The 8,459-nt window shown below is 38.8% G+C and overlaps 1 long non-coding RNA gene across 1 annotated transcript in view; it reads left to right on the forward strand.

Annotated features, from left to right (window-relative positions):
• LOC142056231 (uncharacterized) overlaps positions 1-6,354 on the forward strand; it is a 32,036-nt gene extending 25,682 nt beyond the window's left edge. The window contains exons 10-12 of the long non-coding RNA XR_012660262.1: positions 3,622-3,771; positions 4,627-4,766; positions 6,097-6,354. This is a non-coding gene — a long non-coding RNA (uncharacterized LOC142056231). The remainder of the gene's footprint in view (positions 1-3,621; positions 3,772-4,626; positions 4,767-6,096) is intronic.
• Positions 6,355-8,459: the final 2,105 nt, after the last annotated feature.

Below are 8,459 nucleotides of genomic sequence, written 5' to 3' on the forward strand. Positions count from 1 at the left end.
TTTTTGGTTTTTTTTTTTTTTTGTTCTTTTTTTTTTTTTTTTTGAGTAAATGACTGATGATTGTCTGAAACTTGTCATTGGTCCTCTTCAGCTCTACAGACCATGTGACATTGGATAGTCCGGAAGGAAAAAGGTCTGTGGGGTATTAGTGTCTATAGTTTAAGAAAATATTCTCCCTATCACACCTTCCTAGCTGGCAGAGGCACTGAAGTTGTTGGCAGTGGTGGCTGATGCTCACTGGGAAAGAAGTTTGTGTCCATGGGTCGAGATTCTTCTGATCACACCCAATGTTCACAAAATACCAAACATGTGGCAAGTGCCCTGCCAGTTTGTAAGAAAACTATAGAGTTGGGCTAATTGTTTAGTCTTCATGCAGTAAGTTTGGTTAAAAATGTGTGACAGGTTTACAAGCTGAGCTGCTGGTTATAAGCCATGATTTACTTCCAAAATGAAAAGTTAACCGGTCACTTGCCTGAAGTTAGGCCCCTAAATATACAAGTAAAAGTATTTTCTTGAAGATACTTAATATCCAAATTGTTCCCCTCATTTAAGTGATGCAGGAGTTGACCTGCAGCTGTACAGACCCAATGCACTACTGTTTTTGTAAGCAGATATGTCCTTAAAGATAAAATGTAGACAGGTAAAACGCAAATGTGAAAAATTTACATAAGGCATGGCAAAGCCTGTAATTTTTGTCAGTTATGTCAGGGAAGCCCTTGACCCCTGTGCCAGTCATTTCACGTATATCCAAATTATTCTTTTTTTTGGGAAATAACCCTCTGCGCCCATCGAGGGTTAGTTTGCATCGGAAGTTTTTAATCTCTGAAGTTCTTTAGCATTTGAATAGGAGAGAAGGGGAAAAAAGAAGAAGAAAAGAGTACAATTTTCAAAGAACACCCTCCCCAACTCCAAACTTTCAAATTTTTCTCTCTCTCGTAATTAAAAAATAGTTTGATTATTTTCAAATAAATATCCTCCTCTGGCTATGGTCTAGACAGGAGATATTCTGAATCAAAAGGCACCTTTCCTTCCCTCTGTTACAGGAATTCAATATTGGGGTTATGGTTTAAAGGAAATTCTTACCTTTTGACTATGGAATTATTGGCATGGCCTCATTGTAGTGTGTTGGAAAGGGTTTTTACTAGTTGTTACATTCAGGAATTTTTCTGGTCCCTCCACTTTAGGGGGAGAAGTCATGCTGCTCAGGAAACCTGAACACTGCAGTGCAGAAGCTGGTGGGGAAAGTCCCAATGCAGTTGTCCTGGCACATGCATGAGCAGTAAAGGATGCAAATGAGGCATTCCAAGAAGAAGTGATAAATTTGGCAGCGGTCATGTGGCTAGTCTCAGTGAAGGGAAACAGACATCAGAAAGCCAGAACTACTTGATTTAGTCATGATGAATGTCAAATAAGAATCTTCTAGTTCCATTAACTTAAATGCATTAAGAAAAAAAATTATTATGATGTTTTATATATACACCCTTTAGCAATATAAACCCAGCACCTAAATTTCTGCTACTGAATCAGTTTATATATTTAACAGAGTGATATTACATATAGAAAAATTAATCTGTGTTAGGTTAAAAAGGGGAAAACTGTTCCTCACCTCATTCTCTATGGTGTAAACTGGCACAGTTTAATGTGGGCAAGGGAGTTATCCAAAGGACTGAACTTGGCTCTGCATACAGAAAAACAGAGAGGCAGACCAGTAACTTGAATTTCAAATCTATGCTTGAGAACGTCGTTAACATGCACCTGCACGAGCAAGAATTTTTATTTCCAAGAGGCTGGTTTCATGTTCATAGTCTTTGTCCGCTCACCTGTTGAGAGAGGACACAAATTTTCCACTGAAGCTCTGTCGGTTACTTCCAGAAAGCTGATCTGTGGTTTTGAAAATATGAAACAGACCCTGTCACCCTTGGGGGAAGCTGAATTATTTACCACCAATAAAGTAAAAAATACCGTATCTTGCTTAAGAAATACCACTGGTGGTATTTTCTTTCTCTTCACAGCTACCTGCACTACGTAGTTGTGGTTTATTAATTTGTCTTTATTGTAATGTGGCCATGCTCTGCCTCTATACTGTACATCCAAACTATATCTTGATTTAAAGGTGAATATCATGCTTTCTTTTCGTCTGGGGTCTGATATTCTTAAATTTGCCTGGGAATATGGTTTGAGGGGGAGGACAAATGCTATTTTATGAGAATCTCTGGTCTCAGGTCAAAAACCAGAATCATCTCTGGACTGCAGGCTGACACCTCATTTCTTTCCCTTTAAGTTCCAACTATGTAACAATTTCAAATTAAATCTCAATTTAAATCCTCACTAGAAATAAACAGCTATGATTTTACTAAAAATGTATTCACCATTTATTTACTGATTACTTAAAAAAAAAAAACAATCTAAGACCAGTTTTTGATTTGTAGTTGCTCCTATTTGGTAGAAAACTTGGGAAACTTTTGTTTAGTGTTTCACACAGTCATGGTGTGGGACTGCAACTTACCACACTTTGTTCTAATTGCTTTAAAGAATCTCTGGTTGCTAGAGCCAAAGAGGATCCTGAACAAAACAGATTTAAATGTTAAGCAAATCAGTGACATTATTAATTCATAAATCCATTGTTAGCAAGCTGGAGAAAGAATTCTTATTTTGCCACATACATCTGAACTATACAGATGGATAGGAGATGTGATTTCTACTGAGGTATGATCCTCATCTGAGCTGAGATTTGGGATTTTGTTTTTATCATATGTCAGCCTATGTCAGACCAAGTTCAGTTAGTTCGCAAATAACTGTAGTAGTAATAGTTCAAGCATCCTTTCAAAGGATTATATTCTCATTACGTGTTCAATAATAAAGATTTTGCAATAACACACTGTTCAAACCTGGGTATGTTCAAGGCCAGTACTGTAAAATTCTGCTTTTACTGTATCTTGCCTTCACTAAAATTTCATTAAAAAATAATTTGATAGAAATATATTGGTTATGATATCAATTGTGTCCATGAAGCATGACATAAATTCTTGCATTTGGCTTTACAAAGGCGATGGGCAGATAGGACTTTGCATACGTACCTTATGAAAATAGTTGTTAGCTGCTGTCAAATGAGAATGTGCTGGGTGCAGATAATTGCCTTTATGGGTAGAACTAAGCTGTGGACTTGGAGACATTTCTAAGTATTGACTGCTAAATTGTTGACTAAAACTACTGCAAGTATTTTCTGAAGATCTTTATGGAGGAGAAAGTTGTAGAGAAGAATCAGAGCATACTGAACAGGCAATTAAAGCTACATTTTTATTATAAAAAATCATTGGGCAAAATTATGTTAGTCTGAGATGGTAATTTGAGACTAAAAAACCAGAATGAATGGGTAGACATTTACCGAAAACAGGAGATGAAATTGGAGCATGTACAATTATATACTCCCTTTTTATGTTATTTTTGGGAGAGGAATATGCTTTTGAAGACAAAACAAAAGGCTGATACTATAGACCACGTTTGTCCAGTAAACTTATCTGTGACCAGAAGGGAAAGGTAAGACTAGCTACAAGCAGCTGTCTTAAATGAATTGTAACATGGTTTTGATGGAAATCCCATAAATCTTCATTGTATTCACAGGCAAGGGTACTTTGCCTTGCATGTACCTGAAGCCTTCATGTACCTGAGATCAGGGAAATGGGATTTCTGTCCCATATTATTCTTGGCCATTGCCACCCACAGTGCATTGTTGCATAAATAAGGTCTGAAGAGGAATCCTCCAAAGTTTTGGTGAGTCCATTTAATAAGATTTGTACAATATAAAAAAAAAAAAGACAAAGGGAAGTGATATAGTGGAGTATGTGGGTTCATCTGGTCAGATTAATGTAAAAGTGTGTTTACTCTTAATTTTACATACCCTCTATGTGTTGATATGACATCATTCCCTATAAAGCTAGGAATACTATGCACGCATAACCATGAGTTTGTGTGAGATGCAGTGACTCTCCCATGAGAGACGGAACAAGACATAATTTAAAGCTGGAAACTAGAGTGATTTATGAAGGTCATTGTCTTACTGATACAGATACATTCCACATGTTGTTGTAGAATCCCCTTTTTGTATCGTATGTGTAAAACATGTGTAGCAAATTAGTTTCTATACAACTTTCCTCCTTGAAAATGTTTTGGTTTGAAAATGTTGATGTGTTTTTTATCTCCGATCTGTGATATCCCACTGTATTTTTATTGAAAGAACACTTTAAAGTGAAAGATTTTGATGTGACTTTGCTGAAGTTTGGTGTGGTTGACAATAAACCTGGAAGTGCTTTTGATGCTAAAACATCCTATTGCACTGGATTTACGGTTTGACTTCTGTATCACGCTTACCCGATACAGAGTATGCCCTGTATCATGCTTAAAGCCCTGAAGGTACTGACCTAGTAAGGGAGGAATAGAAGAATTTTTCTCTTACCAGCTGTAGCACGTTATAATTCTATCTCATTTTATTTTAGAAATTATTTGAGGATAAAACTGGTTACATTAAAATTCTGTGATGGGAACATGATTACTAAAAACACATTACAGTTTGAGGCATTAAAAGGCTCCATTTAATTTACTATAATATATTAAATACTTTTATTGCAGGGAGACTGTATTTCACTGGTTGCTTAGTAAGTGAACAGACATTTATTGATCAAATAAATCAACACCACCCATGGCAGCCTGCCCCAGAAGTACCTGCTGAGGAGAGATGGATGAACAAAGCAGGAGGAAAAAATTATCTGGTCTGTGCTGTGCCTTTCTGCTTGCAATCTGCTAGAATTTATTCATTATTCAACAGTATTCACCAAACAGTGTCTGCAGCGTAGTTTGGCTTGTAGCTTGTTTGGAAGCAATTTGTAGTGAGTGTTCAAAATATACTTAAAATGAAGGTTATTTGTCATTAATATGGGGGACATTTTTTGATCTTTGTGTATGATCCCTTGCTCAAAAAAGTCCGTAGATCACAAATGAGGCTCCTAAGTATTACTGTGATGTAAATTAATAATAGCACGAATCACGATATTCCTATAGCTTGATTTTTGACCGTCCATAATGATCTCCACAGACATTAGTGGTATTCAGAACAAACTTTAAAATAAGTTTTTCGGCATGGACGTTTGGGACTGGCACTTTAAAATACATTAGGCATAGTTTCTGGACTCCTTTTTCAGAAAATTGTTTCGATGTCTGTGTCTGCCATTAAACTTTTTGCTAGAGTATCTGCGGAAAGGGGATTGTGAAGAAGACACAAATCCACCTGAAACTAATAAAAGACTCAAATAACACTAAGAAATTGTGAACTTTTTTCTCCTGTAACTGTGACCCAGGATCTATGTTTTTAGACCTTCCTGTCTTGTAAAGCTTTTATATGTTCTAGCCGTGAAGTTGACGTAAGATAGCATAAAGCAAACTTATCAGTACCTAAACCTCACTTTGCAAGTTTTTAAGATATTTTCAGAAACATGTAACACCATCAGCCCTGAAAACCAGTAATGGTAATTCAGTTCCTTGGTTAAATGAATCAAAAAGAAGCATGCAACTTGAGCAACAATTGAATTTCTTTGGTTTGCTTCTTTCCTCGGTGTGCAACCATGAAGCTGCTCGGCGTGCAGAAGGCTAGGCTGAGGATGCCGGTGAATAGCACAGTAGCAGGCCTTTGGACATCCTTTATTGTATCCCGCACACTCTTAACGTGCCACGGCCCCATTGTTTTCCAGACTTCTGTGGTGCGTGAGCTTGCTGCTGGGCGGGGAGAACAAATGTGGCTGTAAAGCTTTAACATCTGCTGTAGCCATGAGTGGTTTATGAGCTCTCCAGCAGGTAGGCCAGCTAGTTCCTCCAGTCAGCTACCAGTAGCCAGAGCCACTGCTGCTTGCCCCCTGAGGATTGCTATGTATCTTTTTGGGCTTGAGAAAGGTTAGTCAGCCAAATAGGTATTTTCCTCATAGCCTAAAGGGAAGGACAAATAACCCTTTCAAGGCAACTTTGGAAGCATCTTCTACATGTGTAGGATATAAGACAAATTTCCTGGGCAAGTGTGTGTTACTAATGTTCATTTTTATGTTTTCACAGAATGAAGTTTATCCATTCGCAGGGGACTAAGACAAGGTGTCTGTGATTCTTCCACTTTCAGAAGAGGATCTGAGGTGAAAATGAGAAGTGAGGGGACAGAATGCTGGCTCTCTGAGTGGGAATTGTTTTTACATTATGGTCATCTCTTATTGTATTACCCTTGCCTACAGGGAAGCAGTAATGAGTCAGTGTTTGTGCTCAGGCACTAGCCTGCTGACCATAGATTAAAGAATTATGCGCATGCCAGTTGGCAAATTCAAAATGAGTCCACAGTTGCCTCTTCCAGGTTTTTCTCGGTGCTTAGAACAGTTTATCATCAGCTCCTTTCTTCTGCTTGTAGAACCACTGGAGACCCCATCCCAGTCTACCACTTACTCTCTCTAATGTCAATCAGTTTCACTTCTCTGCGCTCGCTGGGTGCTATGGCTAATTAGAGAAAGGGGAACTTGCACATCACAGCCCTGGGAAAGCCTCTTCCAAGCAGAGTCCTTCCTAGGCAAGGACTGCTCCTTTTCTCGTCACTAGTTAGGACTTACCTCTGCCTGATACTTACCTGCTTAAACAAGCTCTGTGGAACTCGTCTCTTTTTCATTGATCACATGGGCATCCATCAATTTTTCTGACTCTGTAATGGGTCATTTTCATCAGATTCATTCAGGTTCATCAGCAGAAATGAAAGTAGAAACCAAATGCATCTTCAGCATGGAATAATTCCAATTGCCGCAGATGAAAAGATGAGTAACTTATTTTTCTTGAAGGTGCTCTGTTCACTCATGGAACTGGTAGCCCAGGTGCAGGCATGATAGCCAGAGATTAATATTCATTTTTTTACTTTCTAGAAACACAGTTTTTTGTGTAAGGGATATACAGCAGAAATTTGTCTCCAAGGACTGCAATGGGTGGAAGAATCATAATTTGATCTTTTCTTGGCTCACGTATCATCAACTTTTTCTTAGATGCTGGTTTCAAAATCTTTATTAGCTGCAATAGTATAGGGAAAGAAGCAAACAGCTAGAGTTTCAGATCTTGAGCAGGCTTTGTGGCTTTATAGCACTGATACTTAGGGGGAAAAAAATCATCGTTCTTTGAATCCTTTTGCTTTGACAGTTCGTTCCTAGAATGATAAAACATTTCAAGTTGGACAGGCCCGCAGGAGGTCATCTTTTCCAGCTCCGCGCTCCTATGGATGTTTCTGCAGTCAGAAGGGAGAGTTGCATTTCCACCCTTGGCAGACGCCCCCACCTGCCTCCCGCCGGGTGTCCTGCCCCTCGCCCGCAGCAGAGCGGCGCCGGAAGCCCCTGAACGCGCTGCCTCCCCAGGGCTAATGCGGTTTTACACCACAGGCCCTGAGCGACCTGGAAGGTACTCTGGCGACATCAGGGCCTTCTAATACAAGTGTTTAAAAGCGAGTGATAGCCCACGAAACAGGAGAGATGGGGGATAAGTAGTAATAAGAAAGGAAGTTCTGGAAGCAGTGAAGTTGGGTTGGGTATAAGGGCTATTATTAATTTCCTTGGAATGGCTACAATCCAGAAAGGTTGTGATCACTGTTCTTAAAGTCCTGTTCTTAGTGGGAAGCACTTTCCAGAGAGCTGTATACCTAACAAAAGCATTTAAACATAAGAAAAATTTATACCAATATGAATGAAATCAGCACAAGAAAATAACTAGCTTATGGACAAGCAGAAACAGCCAGTGCTTTTTACACAAAAGCCAAAAGTATTACCGAATTACAGTCTGATTTTTGATGCTTTTATATTTTTTTTTCAGAAAGGTGTTTCAGTTCTCCTCTGCCAAGCTCAGAAGAATTTCAGTTAAGAACATGCTGCTAACTTTTCAGTTTAATCTAGCAAAAGCATGACTTCATTTTACCCTATTTAACAGAACCCAAGGGTTTTGGCAGTGATTTTATACTGACTGCCTACTCTAGTGACTAAGACAGACTTAGGCAACTCTGATATTTAGGGCCATAATGTATCATTTGGAGCATTAATTATGCAGACCTGATAGGCCTTGGCTCTCTGTGCAGTTAATGGAGAAAGTAGATGCAATTTCTCAGGCACAGGACACTGTGTACCATGAATGCATATTTCAGAAGCACTTTTTTGTACTTTTCTATACTCTGAACCAGCAGCCACTGCCTCCCCATGCTTGATAATCCCTCCCATCTTTTTATAAAGATGTTCTGTTTTTTTTCCAATGTAGTAACTAGTGGGAAGGAGTAAATGCTAATAGAGAGGCCCCAGGAGGATGACATTAGACATTTCAGTGAAAAAGGGTGAAGAGGAAGTAAGATCTGTCCTTCTGGGTCTAAAAAAAATAACCTGCAAGCAGAGTCAATGACAAAAACACTGACAGGACAG

Source organism: Phalacrocorax aristotelis, chromosome 4, assembly GCF_949628215.1.
Source record: "Phalacrocorax aristotelis chromosome 4, bGulAri2.1, whole genome shotgun sequence".
Taxonomy (NCBI): domain Eukaryota; kingdom Metazoa; phylum Chordata; class Aves; order Suliformes; family Phalacrocoracidae; genus Phalacrocorax; species Phalacrocorax aristotelis.